This window comes from Phyllobates terribilis, unplaced genomic scaffold (genome assembly GCF_046119375.1).
Source record: "Phyllobates terribilis strain yellow unplaced genomic scaffold, ASM4611937v1 Scaffold_7__3_contigs__length_470593459, whole genome shotgun sequence".
NCBI lineage: Eukaryota > Metazoa > Chordata > Amphibia > Anura > Dendrobatidae > Phyllobates > Phyllobates terribilis.
Window position 1 is genome coordinate 383,287,425 of NW_027362767.1, and position 16,685 is coordinate 383,304,109.

Below are 16,685 nucleotides of genomic sequence, written 5' to 3' on the forward strand. Positions count from 1 at the left end.
CGGATAATCCTGTAGTATTGCAAGGTTCGACCATAAAGAAGCGAAGAAATCCAGCAAAGGGTTCAATAATTTTTTTCAGACTGTGTCCTTATTCATTGCATCCATGTTACAGACTGAGATCTCAAGCTATATATGGCGTGCATACTGCTGAAATCCCTTGTACCACGCCCATTTCTTCAATTAGTAAAGCTATTTTAACCCTTAACTAGACAACCACATTTAGATGAGCATACATCATATAAATTCATTAAAAAATACATAAATGTGGCACCCCAGGGGTCTGGTTACCACAGTAATAGAGATATTATGTCTGAGAGCAAGTGGGAGGTTTCTCTGGTCAGGAGCCCTAAGCATGCAACACGGCCCACCCAGACCTGGGAGGGGAGGAATCTGCCCTTATAAACTGGGTCTGGGGCGGGATTAGGGAGTGAAGTCCCAGATAGAGACGCAGTCTGGTCTGGAGAGTAGTCAGAGCCTGGAGAGGGAAAGTAAGAACCAGGAGCTCTGTAGGAACAGTAGCTGAATACCAGGGGCTGGAGCTGAGCAGAGTTCGCCCTGGTTGAAGACACTAACCCGGACACGGAGTCCGAGGCTGTGGGGACATCCAGGTCCAGCAGCAGAATTCAACCGGCAGGGGATTTCATGTCCTCTGGCCTTAGAAACCCGAAGGCACGGTCACAAGCAAGGGACCAGCACCGCCATCGTGAAGCGGAGGCTAACGGAAGGCCCCAAGTCACCGGCCATACGGGTGAGCACCACACGGTATACTCAGGGACGTGGGCTACTTCTACCCGCACAGAGCAAGGTAGCCAGGAAAGAGTGCAGATAGTCGGGGAGGCCTACAACTCCACCTGGCCAGGGGAGATCCTGCTTGCTCACAGACTGACCAGGCCCCTACTGCTAACCAGTACTCCCGGGAGGGTCTGCTTTATACCATCAGTAAAGACCCTGAACTGCACCACACGTCTCTGTGTTTCATCGCCGCACCAGCACCCTTACTACTGGGACGCTCACACCATCACACCCATCATCCACACTAGCTGCCCTGAGGCAATACTTCTCCCGTGGGGAGTTACCCCATACTCGGCTGCGCAAACAACATCAGACTCAGCGGTCGGCAGCGCAGCGGCGGTCCCCACTGACCGCAATCCACGGGTGGCGTAGTCGGACATTGTTATTACTTAAGACTGCCACTGGTTTGACCGCCCTGGGCACGGACCGGGTCACCGCCACACTGAGACTACAACCCCCAGCGATCCGGCTCCGGGTATCCCCCTGCACAGCACAGGCCCAGGGGGCTCGTCAACTTTGGCGTAGTCGGCAGGATTTCGTGCCCGCAACCACCGGGTACTGCGTGCCTGAAAAAGAGCCTTTTATACTTACCTGTGGTGAAGTTTCCCGCCGTCCGGAGCCGTTTCCCGCCATCGGACGCCATCTTGGACCGTTTCCCGCTGTCTTCTGCCTTCTTCCCGCCATCCGCAGCTGCTTCCCGCCTTCGGACGCCATCTTCGGGACGCCGCGAGGGAAGAAGAGGGGCGTGGACGCCGAAAGAGCGCGAGATCCGAAGCTCCGCCCCACGCTCCGCCCCACGCTCTGACGCTGCGTAAGGTCCTGGAAGGAAGGAAGAGCGACGCTGACGTCATCGGAGCGCGACGCCAGGTCCTCAACCCCGACGATCGACAGCGGAGCCGCGGCCTACGGAAGAAGAGCATCGCAAGATAGGCCACGGTCCACTAGGGGGGAAGGAGGATGTCGGACACCGAGGGGAGCTCCACCGCCACGCCGGCCGCCAGCGCAACCGCTGCTGCAGTCATGCCCTTCACCATGCCCTATATCCCGGGGGCAACCTGGCTACCCCAGTACTCAGGGGAGTCACATACCCTGAGTGACTTTAGGGAAAGATTTGATAGCCTCTTCCAGGTATACCCCCTCACAGAAGTGCAAAAAGTGAGCATTCTGGTGGCCCAGTTAATCGGGGCAGCCCAAAGGGAGGTAAAGTCCTGGTCACCTGGGAAGAAGAGGACTGTCAGAGAGATACTAGCCCGGCTGAAAGACACATTTGATACCCGCACCTCAGCCGAAATAAAGCTCAGATTTTACGGGTTCAAACAACGGGCACACGAAAGTATAAGAGACTATGCTCTAAACCTACAAGAGGCCCTGAGAGCCATTAAGCAGGCAGACCCTGACAGCGTGGGAAATGAAGACAAGCTGTTGACCGAACAATTTATTGAGGGTCTACTGTGCAATGCCCACCGAACCCAGTTGCGGGCAATGGCCTTACAGGACCCTGACCTGGACTTTGCACAGTTCAAGGACAGAGCCATCCGGGTGCTCCGAGAACCGGCACCAGGTGGCGCTGTGACCCACAGGCGCCCTGCTATCACTTATCACCAGGACGCGGCGCCCTTGTCTGCAGGGCCTGTGGGAGCTGATGCGCAGGCTTTGAACAATGACCCGGCAACAGACCTGCACCATCAGGTCCAAGAGCTGACTAAGAGCGTTGTCGCGCTAACCAGAACTGTGCAGTCTTTACAGGTCTCTTCTCCAGGAAAGATCCAGCTGGCATCCGGACCGGAGGACTTCCCGTGGCGCCGACTGAGGAGGACCCCACCGGCCAGAGGAAGACCCAGCGACCGATACAATGAGGACAGACGACCCATCGGCCGCCGCTGCAATCAACCCGGACATATGGCAAGGTACTGTCATTTAAACGGGCACAACCTGGGGTAGAGGGCCAACCCCCAGGCATAAGATCATCAGGCCCATCAAACTGGCGTGACAAATACGTAGGGGGACGTCCGGTCTTGCCTGTGGTACTGGATGGCATTCCTATGAGTGCCCTACTAGACACCGGGTCACAGGTCACCACCATCCCGTACGTGCTCTTCAAGCGGTACTGGAATGACTCGGACATAACCCGCTACCCAGATGACAACCTGAGCATTATCGCCAGCAATGGTCAGCCCGTGCCACAGATAGGATTTAAGGAAGTGACCATCATGGTCGGTAAAGTTGAACTGCCGGCACAAGGACTTATCATTGTGGACATTGACCGTTGCGAGAGTCACCCAAAAATAACCCTAAGTACTAACGTAATTGAAAACTGTCTTGCAGAGGTGATTCTTATTTTGCAGCAGGTTGCCAAGAACGCCAGTTCCAGCCAGCAGCATGTGCTCCAAAAAGAGATCCGGGCACTGATGAAACGGCAACAGGTGGAACTATCTGGTGGTGAGATAGGTAACGTGAGAATGTGTGACCCGTTCCCTATTGCCATGCCCCCAAAAAGTGAGATGATGATTTGGTGCCGGGCGGCTATTGGTCTAAGAGGTAGAGACTACCAAGCAATGGTAGAACCCGTCTACTCAGACAGTAGGCCCACCATTTTGACAGCACAGGGGGGTGGTCAATGTACGCCATGGGAGGGTGCCCGTCCGCATCATCAATATCAGGGAGAGAGAAGTATACCTGCCCCGGTATGCCACGCTACCCAAATTGTTCACCATCAACCAGAACTCTGTACAGGCCGTGGAACCCTTGCCTCCATCTCAACCAGAGGAAGGTAACGGCTCTAAGAAACCAATGGAGGACTGGTGTCAGCAACTGCATTTGGGTACTGACTCCACTCCCTCACACCAAAAACAGGGAGTCTATCGGGTGGTTCAAGAGTACGAGAGAGTGTTTAGTAAACACCCGCTGGACTTCGGGCGAGTAAAGGGGGTAGAACATCACATCCCCACGGGAGACCATCCTCCCATAAAGGAGAGATACCGACCCGTACCCCCTGCACACTATCAACACGCCAAGGGGATGCTAAAAGACATGAAGGAGGCTGAGGTAATTAGGGACAGCTGTAGCCCCTGGGCAGCTCCACTAGTCTTAGTGAAAAAGAAAGACAACACCATGAGAATGTGTGTAGACTACAGGAAGGTCAACCGTATCACACACAAAGATGCGTACCCGTTACCAAGGATAGAAGAGTCCTTAGCTGCATTAAAATCTGCTAACTTCTACTCTACTTTGGATCTCACTAGCGGGTACTGGCAGGTTCCTGTAGCAGAGGCGGACCGGGAGAAGACCGCATTCACCACCCCGATGGGACTCAGCGAATTTAACTGTATGCCGTTCGGGCTCTGCAACGCACCAGGAACCTTCCAACGGTTGATGGAATGCTGTCTGGGACACCGGAACTTCGAGACGGTCCTATTATACCTGGATGACGTCATCGTCTATTCCAAGACCTATGAGGACCATCTGGAAAATCTGGCAGAAGTGTTTGAAGCCCTGGCAAACTATGGTCTAAAGGTAAAACCCTCAAAGTGTCATCTACTGAAGCCAAAGGTGCAGTACCTGGGACACGTGGTGAGTGCTGACGGAGTAGCCCCCGACCCTGACAAGATCACCGTGATTAAGGACTGGCCAAGACCATCCAGCATAAAGGAAGTGCGGCAGTTCCTCAGGTTGGTAGGCTACTACCGAAGATTCATTCCCGGTTTTACCAAGAAGGCAGCCCTTATGCAGGACCTCCTGATCGGCCAGTCCAGGAAGGCCAAAAACCAGAAGCCACCCTTCAAATGGGAAAAGCTGGAAGAGGAGTCCTTCCGCCAGCTGAAGTTGGCACTCACGGGGGATGAAATCCTGGCGTACCCTGATTACAGCCAGCCCTTTATCCTCCACACGGACGCAAGCAACATCGGGCTAGGAGCCGTACTGTCCCAGATCCAGGAGGGGAGAGAACGGGTAATTGCTTACGCCAGCCGAAAACTGCGACCCACGGAAAGAAACCCTGAGAATTACAGCTCGTTCAAGCTAGAGTTCCTGGCAGTGGTGTGGGCAGTATCCGAACGTTTTAAGCATTACCTTGCCTCTTCCAGGTTCACCGTGTACACGGACAACAACCCGTTGACACACCTGGACACTGCAAGACTGGGTGCCCTGGAGCAGAGATGGATGGCCCGCCTGTCCAATTTTGAGTTCACGATCAAATACCGGGCAGGACGCTCCAATACCAACGCGGACGCCCTGTCCAGGATGCCAAACCTACCGGACGAAGGGGAGGATCCAGAAGAATTGGAAGAGATCGAACTTCCTGCGTTCCACCGTCATGGGATTACCCAGTATTCCCACCGTGTGAGGGGCCAGCGATCCGCTACGTTCAACCCCTTACCCCACTACAACTGGGCGGAGACGCAAGACAGTGACCCCGCAGTCCGTCTGGTGAAGGAGATGCTGACCCAGGCTGACGCCCGCCTGGACCCAGACGCTCCGGAAGAGACCAAGCAACTGTGGACGGAAAAGAGCAGACTGTTTCTCTACAAGGAGAAGTTGTGCCGCAGAATGGTCAATTCCCGGACACATGAGCTGATCTGGCAGGTTGTGGTACCGAGATGGGACGCAGCTATGGTGCTGGAGGCCTACCACAATGGGGCAGGGCACTTCGGATGGAAGAAGCTGGAGTTCCTGCTGCGTGAATGGTTCTACTGGATAGGCATGAGAGGAGCCATTGAGAGGTGGTGTAGAGACTGTGGCCCGTGCAATCTAAGAAAAAGGGACCGTGCCAGCCAGAGGACTCCCCTGCTGCCCATCATCACCAGGCAGCCGCTGGAACTGGTCGCCCTGGACCATGTTAAACTGGCTCCAAGCAGAAGCGGGTATGTCTACGCCCTAACCATCGTGGATCACTACTCCCGGTTCCTGGTGGTGGTCCCTGTCAAAGACTTAACAGCACAAACAGCAGCTAGAGCCTTCCAGCTGCACTTCTGCCGCCCACACGGGTACCCGGACCAAGTGCTGACGGACCAAGGACCAGTCTTCGAAGCGGAGGTCTTCCAGGAGTTCTGCAACCTGTATGGCTGCAAGAAGATAAGAACAACTCCCTATCACCCCCAAACCAATGGACTCTGCGAGAAGATGAACCAGGTGGTGATAGATCTGCTAAAAACATTGCCCCTGGAAGAGCGCAGTCTGTGGCCTGAGAAACTGCCCGATCTGGTGGACCTGTATAACCACATCCCGGTAGGTTCCACCAACTGTACCCCGGCTTACCTAATGAGAGCAAGACCTGGTAAGCTGCCTGTTGACCTGGATATGGGAGTCCTGATACCCGAGGACACCTCGCCAGAAGCAGACTGGGATACAGAACGGAAGCAACAGTACCGGAAAGAACAGGAGAGCGTCGAGCAAAGTCTCTGTCAATCAAGAGAAAGACAGGAGAGGACTTATAACCAACATGCTCCCGCTGTTCCCCTGGTACCTGGAGAGCAGGTCTTGAAAAGAAAAAGGCGGCTCCATAAATTGGACGACCAGTGGGAAAAGGACCCGTACACCATACTGCCCTCAAGCCACAATAATCCAAAGGTGTACGTCATCAGCAAGGATGGAGGAGAGACCATAGCCACTGTCTCCAGAGACCACCTGAAAAAGTGCCCCGAGAAGTTGCAAAGCACGGATGAAGATCAGGAAGACCCTCAACCCGTAGAGGAAAAGGAGGAAATGATCAGCACCGTACTCGGAGACTTTCCCCGGTCCTGGACACATGTAAACAATGCTATCGTGGTGCCCGTCCTCACCTTTCTCCAGCCAGCCCCTCAAGTGCCTACAGAAGAGCAGGTAGAGCTGGAAGAGCAGCCGGCCCAGGAGGCAGAAGAATCCACACCAGCAGCACAGGAGAATCAACCCTCTGCTAGTAGTGAGCCTGCCGTGCCCCTAGTGAGCCAAAGAGTGCACAGACAGCTTCCCAGCTTACCCATAACACCTCCTACACCCTGTAGTGCAGGACCAGTTAGTGAGCTCCGTAGGTCCACTAGAGTCACTAGAGGTCAGATGCCCGCTCGCTGGAAAATATAAAATAATGCACTGTAAATTTACCTGTTTCTTGAAAATATTTATGGTTTATGTTTGTTGCCTGTTATTAATTATGTTTCTCAGTTACCCTGCAGATTTATTTGGACTAACAGGTTATGGACACTGGATAACCGGAACAGTTTTGTAGATAGTTGCACCTTGGTGCCTCTTGCGAAGACGGCCGCGGAAGAGAAAACCTGTCTGGCGTGGCCTACTTGCGGCCCAAAGTAGCTAGCTCCAGCCTTGCAGCCACGCCCAAGGCCAAAGCAAGGGGTTTGCTTTGGACAGGTCCCCTACTTCGCTTAAAACTTCACCTTGGGTGATATGGACACCCGGTTGCGGACACGCCGTGACCTTTAAAGAACTAAAGCTTCTTGTAAATATGTTATTGTATCATTGTTATACCCTGCATTTATGTTTCTTTAAAAATGTGTTTAGTCCCGGAGTACTAAAATTTACTAGGCAGGAATGTGGCACCCCAGGGGTCTGGTTACCACAGTAATAGAGATATTATGTCTGTGAGCAAGTGGGAGGTTTCTCTGGTCAGGAGCCCTAAGCATGCAACACGGCCCACCCAGACCTGGGAGGAGAGGAATCTGCCCTTATAAACTGGGTCTGGGGCGGGATTAGGGAGTGAAGTCCCAGACAGAGACGCAGTCTGGTCTGGAGAGCAGTCAGAGCCTGGAGAGGGAAAGTAAGAACCAGGAGCTCTGTAGGAACAGTAGCTGAATACCAGGGGCTGGAGCTGAGCAGAGTTCGCCCTGGTTGAAGACACTAACCCGGACACGGAGTCCGAGGCTGTGGGGACATCCAGGTCCAGCAGCAGAATCCAACCGGCAGGGGATTCCATGTCCTCTGGCCTTAGAAATCCGAAGGCACGGTCACAAGCAAGGGACCAGCACCGCCATCGTGAAGCGGAGGCTAACAGAAGGCCCCAAGTCACCGGCCATATGGGTGAGCACCACACGGTATACTCAGGGACGTGGGCTACTTCTACCCGCACAGAGCAAGGTAGCCAGGAAAGAGTGCAGATAGTCGGGGAGGCCTACAACTCCACCTGGCCAGGGGAGATCCTGCTTGCTCACAGACTGACCAGGCCCCTACTGCTAACCAGTACTCCCGGGAGGGTCTGCTTTATACCATCAGTAAAGACCCTGAACTGCACCACACGTCTCTGTGTTTCATCGCCGCACCAGCACCATTACTACTGGGACGCTCACACCATCACTCCCATCATCCACACTAGCTGCCCTGAGGCAATACTTCTCCCGTGGGGAGTTATCCCATACTCGACTGCGCAAACAACATCAGCCTCAGCGGTCGGCAGCGCAGCGGCGGTCCCCACTGACCGCAATCCACGGGTGGCGTAGTCGGACATTGTTATTACTTAAGATTGCCACTGGTTTGACCGCCCTGGGCACGGACCGGGTCACCACCACACTGAAACTACAACCCCCAGCGATCCGGCTCCGGGTATCCCCCTGCACAGCACAGGCCCAGGGGGCGCGTCATATATACATAGAAAAAAACAATATACAAATATCTATATGAATAAGTTCAAATTAGAAATCCCCTAACCATACATTTAATTGTTATTCATAATGATGAATGATATCTTGCCTCATGTTCATACCTAGAGGTACTCATGTTTTCAATACATAGAGTAGATCCACCAGGATTTTCTGTTGATCAATTTCCTTTTGTGATCTCCTCGAACTGGTCTAAATACTTTTTCCATGCCCCTTATTTTAAAACTATCTGTATTTCCATTGTGATGGTCAATAAAATGTTTGGAAGCTGCAGAGCTTTTAAATCTAAGTTTATTATTTTCATCTTTGAAATGCCTTCTCGTTCTAATCTTTAATGGTCCTGTAGTGGAGCCTACGTATTGCAGGATGCAAGTCGTACATGAAATGACATAGATTACAAATGCGGTATTACAGTTGAGGTTTTGATGTTGTAATCTTTGCTTGTGACTATTGAGTTGAATTTATTTGCTTTTTGTCACATAGTTACAACATGTACATTTATTATGTCCACATTTGTTAAAACCCGTACTTCTTAACCATATTAGACCTATAGTTTCTTGTAAAGAAAATAACGTAGGAGAATGTATATTTCCTAATGCGGGAGCTCTTTTAGATTTAAAATGAATTGTAGCTTTTAGAACTTCATTAAATTTTTTATCTTGTAATAGCATGGGTATATTCCTTTTAATCATTTTCCTAATATCTGTCAATTCTAGACTATAATTCGTACTAAAATAAATACCCTCTAAATTGTTACGATCGGATTTATCTTGTAACATATTTTCCCTGTCAATATTTCCCACTATATTCTTTGCTCTCTGCAATATCCAATTTCAGATACCGTCTTTATTTTAATTTATTGCATATTTGCATAAAAAAATAATTTTTTATTGGACTCTTTGCTAGATTTCTTCGCTTCTTTATGGTGTAAAAATTGGGGGTTCAGAGTTTTTATTATCCAAAATGTCCATGTTTCCAATATGTTTAGACCAGTGTTATAAATTGACACATGATAGTTGGGTGTGAATGATAATACATTGGTGCCATGGAGCTTAACGTTACACCTCTGATTGATCAAATGATCGCAGGTTCAAATCCCAAGTGAAAAATATACTAAAAATAGAGAATGTTTTAAAAAAATGTAAAGAAAAAAAAAAGAAAAATTTAAATCCTCTCCCTTTTCCTAGTTTAAAAATAAAGTAAATTAAAAAAAAAAGAAATTTGGTAACATCACATCTATAAAAGTCCAATCTATCAAAATATAAAATTATTTAGCCTCAATGGAAAACAAAAAAGTCAAAACAACAGAATTTCCATTTTTAAGTTGCCACGCCTTCCCAAAAATTGCAGCAAAAAGCTATCAAAATGTCACTGTACCCCAATATGGTGTTGATAAAAATATCAGTTCAGCATGCAAAAAGACAAACCTTCACACCTGTCCATCGACAGAAATATTAAAACTCACTATGTTTCAACACAAAGCTATTTTTTCTGTACATTTCTGAGGGTTTTGTTCAACACTTAAATAATTTAAAAAAATTATACAAGTTTGGTATCGTTATAATCATACTAACAGACAGTATCATGTCACCAGGTCATTTTTACTTTACAATGAACACTGGAAAAACAAACCCCCAAAAAATATTTGCGTGTGCTTTTTACCATTTTGCAGCACTTAGAATCAGTTTCCCTGATTTTCACTGCATTATATGGTAATATGAATTATGGCATTCAAAACTATGTCAAATGAAGATTGGCTTTAATGGGGAGAGGTTAAAGAGGGTTAAAACACAGCTAAGGAAATCATCATGGCAATGTTATCACTCCAATAACTTAGATTATATTCATACGATGATTATGGAAGCAAAATAATCCAAGTCAAGTTTTCAAGTGATTTTGCGCCATTTGAACATCAGCATTGATTTCCTATTGAAACCAATGGAAATGGAAATTCTGGCAAGAAATTTGTCAAAATTGTGGCAAATTTAGCATATTTTAAGAATGTTGGTGCCAAGGAGCTTCCAGTTACACCTCAAATTGTACAGTCTATATAATATACCATATTTTACATGAGACTGCACTGTATACTCAATCTATATAAAGGTCTATCTATTTACAGTGGTAAATGATTATAGCACTTGCGTCACGAGAGGTTAAAAACTATGAACACAATCTAAAGGTGCCCATATATCTTCACTAGCTCCCACTTGAACCCTACCAACATTCCCATAGAGAGTTTCAGCTGAGCAAACAGGTAGAGGAGACTAAGCTGCCACCAGACACTTCAAGCAGCAGCTTATCTTCCCTTAGATTGAAGGATCAGGTTTTAATCCTACTTTTATCTGACATGATGTTTTGTTATAGAGTTAACCTGTCCCCAAAATATCAACAGATATAACCACCTTTTCACTAATGTGTATGGGTGCCTCTTTGGAACTATATGGATGTGTCTGTGTAATTTGATTCAGATGTTAGATTTGTCCTGTTGGAGTCAGCAGTCAGGAGTAATATCCTCTTCTAAGATATCCTTTAGAATGACCCTCACTGACCTTTTAAATTTACTTTTGACGTTGTAACCCACTAGCACATAAATTATGGGATTGATACAACTGTTCAAGAATGCCAAAGCAATGAAAATGTTAAAAAGATTTAGCGTAGGCATATAATATGGTGAACTAACTGCACTCATAGCTATGATGGTTCCTGACACATGGTAAGGAAGCCAACACACGAAGAACCCAATGATCACCACAATGGAAACTCTCATCGTCTTGGTGTTTTGTGTAAATCGCAATTTCACCTGATGTATCAGCAAAGTGTAGCATCCAATGATGACCAAAAATGGGATGACAAACCGAAGCAGCAGACTGCAAATTGCGATGGAGTCTTCCACCTTCTGTCTTTGAAATCTGAGAATCCTATAGTCAGCTAAGCATTTTATCCTTCCCTCGTGTTCTTTGACATTTCGAAAGACTAAGGTTGGGCTGCTCAAGATGATGGCTAGCATCCACAGAATGGCACATGCCAAGTATGCCTTTCGCAAAGTTCCGCTGTTCTGACACCATACAGGTTTCATCATCAAGGCACAGCGATCAACACTGATCATAGTCAGGAGGAAGATGCTGGCGTACATGTTAATTAACAGAATGGAAGGGATAACCTTGCAGGCGAAGAGACCCAAGGGCCAGTATCTCAGGCTTATATTCATGATGCTAAAAGGTACAGAGAGGCAGCACAGAAGATCGGCAATTGCAAATTTTGGAACCATATGGTGTTCACAGAGCGCTTCATTTCAAAGGCTGTTATCCACAACACTAAACTGTTCCTAGGAACACCAAACAAAAAAACAAGGAGGTACTGGAATATGGCAACTCCATCGATGACTGAAACTTGATCATTCTCAATTTGTAAAATGCTGGGGGGAAATGAGGGAAAAGTATAGTTTTCATCATAATCATACTCATAACTCTCATTCCATGACATCTCCATGACCAACAAGAGAATTTGCCGTCTCTGTGAGACCCTGAAAAATCTAAAAAAAAAGTGGTCCACTTACTTTCCAATATTATTAAACATTTACAGGGTCAGTCTACACAATTACACCATTCACAATTTTCAGTTTTTGCAGAGCTGCTTATTACAAGTGCTATGGATGGCTGCAGTTTACTTGTGTGGGAAGAACATCCATTGTAAACCTACATAGAAATGGTTATTGGTGGTGAAGTGCAATTTGGCCAAGTGCAATTTATTATTACTATTATTATTACTATTATTATTATCTTTTTATCAAGAGTACTTGTGGTTTTCCCTATCATCTATTCACTTCTATGGAGAAGCAATCACACATGAGTGGTCTCCTGTTAGCAGCCTGCTCTGTTTTTTTGCACAGACAGGCAACAGCTTTGGTGCAATTATTACTCATCTTTTCTGATCCTTTCTCTGACACCTTTTGCATGCCACCTATCTCCCCAACAGGTTGCCCTGGCAAGATATGTCTCCCCTGCAACTTCCTCCCACATAGCCTACTTAATTTGGGTGTCCCCATTTTCCTAAAGTATCACCCCCTTCCACTGTTTATCTTACACACTGTCTGACAGTGTGAGGATCACTAGACACCCCCAGATGCTGCTCAGATTTTTTTTACAAGCAAATCAATGGACTTATGTATAACTTCAACCTCAAAAACTATGAAACTATGTAAAGAAAGTCAATTGATAAAATACGGAAATCCTTAAAGCCCCTTCAGTGAAAGTGTCTTTTGTGGCGCCCCTGAGGGTTCGACCGCCACAGGAATGCTGCACTTCTTTAATGGAGTGTGGTGTCCCTCCTCTGAGGTAAGGCCGGTGTGATAGTCGTGACCCAACCTTTTGCATCCAACACCACACTTCTCCACCAGAGGGAGCTAGTATGCACTAGGTGCTGCTCCCCTGGTTACAGGGAGACTGGGGAACACAAAGTGGTAGGAATAAGTTAGTGGGTGCGGGTGGAGGACTTACAAGTTAGTTACACTTTAGATTTCATATTTAATTAAAAGCCATCTTTGATCTTGGCCCTTCATCCTTTTGCTGGTCCTAGTTAGTCAAGTTCATGTGGTCGTACTGTGCTGTCAGACTACTGTGTGTTATGAGACCTCCCTCCGGGAGCGCAGATCCTGTGTGGGCCTGCACCGGCAAGGGACATAGCCCTCGTACCCTGGCCGGCGGGAAGAGAGGTAGGTTGCAGACAAGGAATGTCTCAACCCGGCCAAGGACCAAGATCAAGAAGGCCCGGAGCTTAAGAGTGTGGCTCCACAGCATATGGATCCCAGGCAGGATGCAGACGGAGCGGTGTACGCCACCTGTCCTTGCCATGCTGATATATTCAGAGGGACTTCGGCTGCAAGAGGGGTACCGGCCCCCGACACCCGACCTTGCTACTCTATGTCCTGGACGGGAAAGCCCAGTTAGGCCCAGAGGATCCCACCGGGTATCGGACGGAGCGGAGCTGCCACCCGTACCCTTGTTCTGAGAGGAGTTCAGAGGGAGACCCGGCCTATTTGCACACACACGGACAGGAAGGGAATTGGTCCGTAGTTCAGGAACACTCTGGTGTAGGGTCCCGACTGAATGCTGGACTTACTCGGAGGTTGTCGGAGACCCCCGTCCCTGGTGACCGCGGGACTCTGCGGGGAGCAGGGAGTCGCCTTCCTTTGCCATCTAAGTGAGTAAAGCCTTGGAAGTTCACCCCTATGGCCTCCGGACTGTTATTCCTGCGCCGCACCGCACGACGCGGCCTCCGTTCTTCTTCTACTACTGCCTACCTTTCCTCCTGTCCCTCTGCCCCGAGGCCTTGCTCCGCCTGTGGGGAGCAGTGAGAACTTAGGCCGCCATGACACCAGGCCTCGGCGGACTGCAGCGGCGCTGGCGACCCTTCACCAGGCACCACAGGTGGCGTAGTCGTTAATCAGCCACTCAACCCGGACAAGCCCATACCATCTCTTTCTAATGTGACGGCCCTGAGCATGGGTCGGGCCCGGGCCACGGCTGCATCCCACCTCTCCATCACGGGGCCCGACACTGAGTCCCCCATCACCCAGGGTAAAACACGGGCTTTACGAGTAGAGGCGTCACAACCTGGCGTAGTCGGTAGGATCGCGTGCCCGCAGCAAAGGAAGAAGTGCCCATTGCTACCGGGTACTGTGTGCCTTACACCTTGAACTGTTGTTTTACACTTAAAATGGCGACTGCCCAAGAAGAACAGGCGCCATAATGCTGTGAAAAGACTGTCTTTGAACGCCTCCTATTGTGGGCTGGGCTCCCGCTTAGCGCCAAAAATGTGGACTGCCCCTTCCATCAGAGACTGTCCGCGGGGTAATGCCTGTCAAATCGGATCTATTGGAGGGCAAGTCTCATGCCAGCAGCCGCGTAATTCCAGCTCCAGTAGCGTCCACTAAAGCTGCTGCAGTTAAAAAGCTTTTATAAGGATCGAGCTCGGCGGTCCACCGCAAGGCGTCCTACCGCCAGTCCCAGCCCCTATGCCTTGGGGTGCCTCCCCGATGCTCTTCACTGAGTGTCCCGGGGGGCCGAACCATTTCCTTTGAAAAAATTAAGTGTCCAAACTACAGGTGGTGTAGCTTGCTTAAAAGCTGGGATAATCTGCTGACTAGCAGACACTGCTACTAGGCACAAAGTATTTCCTCGGCTAGATGCAGTTAAAAATTTGTAATTAGATACTCTCGTTGGATGCTGAGAAAGCATTCCATAGAGTCTCCTGGCACGCCATATATTATCCTCTTAAAAAGCTTGGGGTAGGGGTCTAGGGGACCCTTTTAGAGGCAAAATCACGGCCCTGTATCGCAATACATCACCTAGGCTGAAGATAAATGGAACATTTTCATCACCTTTCATAATCACCAATGGGACAAGGCAGGGATGTCCTCTGTCCCCTCTCGTATACATCCAAGTGACGGAGCACCTGCTCTCATCAATTCGCCATAACCCCAATATTAGGTGGATTGAGGTGGGAGGCACCGAGTACAAGTGCTCTGCATTTGCTGATGATGTCCTAGTATATACCACTCAATCACATATATCCATCCCTGCTGTTATGGCTGAAATAGATCACTTTGTTACATGGTCAAATTTTAAAATCAATGCAGCGAAGTCTGAGGCCCTCGATGTCCCCTCCCCAAATCCATACAGGATTCCATCCAGTCCAACTTTCCCTTTGCCTGGCCCTCACAGGGTATCAAATACTTAGAAATTTGTATTCATAGAGACCTCTCCCATCTATGTTATCTTAATTTTGGGCCCTTTATTGAACAACTCCATACAGACCACGGTTGGCAAGTTAGAACTGTAAGATTCACTACGTGAACCACTGGTGTTTTGTGGAAAAGCACATGTACACTGTGTTCCAAATTATTATGCAAAAAGTGTTTAGAAGTGATAAGGTAAGAATTTTTTTGTTTGTCAGTTAAACTCATTGATGGTGATGTGTGTCAGGGCTCTTTATATCACTGTAAGCAATTGCAGACACCTGTGCTAATTAGTTTGGCAGGTGTGTCCAATGAAAGGCAAGACTACTTAAGAAGGCTGTCCCACATTATTAAGTAGCCTACATTTTCTGCCAAAATGGGAAAGAAAAAGGATGTGTCGGCTGCTGAGAAGCAACAAATTGTGGAGTGTTTAGGTCAAGGCATGACTACAATCAACATTGCCAAGACACTTCATCCTGATCATCGCACAATCAAGAAGTATGTAGCTTATTCACAGTACACACGTGTGCGTGCTGATAAGGGAAAATTGAGGACTCTTTCCTACAGGCAATTACGTCAGGTTAAAAGAGCAGCGGCAAAAAAGCCTTGTCATAGGAGCAGACAAGTTTTTGAAGCTGCTGGTGCCTCCAACGTCCCCCGAACAACAAGATGCAGAGTCCTTCAGAGGTTTGCAGCTGTGCGTAAGCCATCCTGTCGACCTCCTCTATACACTGCACACAAGCAGAAACGGCTCCAGTGGGCCAAACAATACATGAAGACTGACTTCAAAACTGTTTTGTTCACCGATGAGTGCCGTGCAACGCTCGATGGTCCAGATGGATGGAGTGGAGGATGGCTGATTGATGGACACCTCATGCAAACACGGCTACGGCGCCAACAAGGAGGAGGTGGAGTAATGGTTTGGGCTGGAATCATGGGGAGAGAGATTGTCGTCCCCTTTAGGATCCCTGAAGGGGTAAAGATGAACTCCATAATGTATGTGGAGTTTCTCAAACAGCACTTCCTGCCATGGTTCAAGAAGAAGAACCGTGTATTCCGCAGCAAGATCATTTTCATGCATGATAATGCACCGTCTCATGCTGCACATAACACATCTGCATCTCTTGCTGATATGGGCATAAAAGGGGACAAACTTATGGTGTGACCCCCATGCTCCCCTGACCTCAACCCCATTCAGAACCTCTGCAGCATCATCAAAAAGAGTGTCTATGATGGTGGGAGGCAGTTCACATCTAAGCAACAGCTCTGGGAGGGTATTCTGTCCTCATGAAAAACAATTGAAGCAGAAACCATCCAAAACCTGACAAATTCAATGGACGAGAGAGTTCAGAAGCTCCTTTCGAACAAGGGGTCCTATGTGCAAATGTAACATCACCTAGAATAAAGTTTTGAGTTGAAAACTGTTTGATTTCAGTTTCTAATAACCTGCTAATGCTTATAATTTCAAAAATGACCATTTTTTTGTTCTTTATTAAAATGAAAAGGTTGATCGAAGAGTGTGGGGGATCTAAGAGTGTGGCAACCCAGTAGTCAGGATTATTTTGAATTCTGACAAT

The 16,685-nt window shown here is 48.4% G+C and overlaps 1 pseudogene; it reads right to left on the reverse strand.

Moving 5' to 3' along the window:
* Positions 1 to 10,808: 10,808 nt before the first annotated feature.
* Positions 10,809 to 12,060, reverse strand: LOC141155528 (C5a anaphylatoxin chemotactic receptor 1-like; annotated as a pseudogene).
* Positions 12,061 to 16,685: the final 4,625 nt, after the last annotated feature.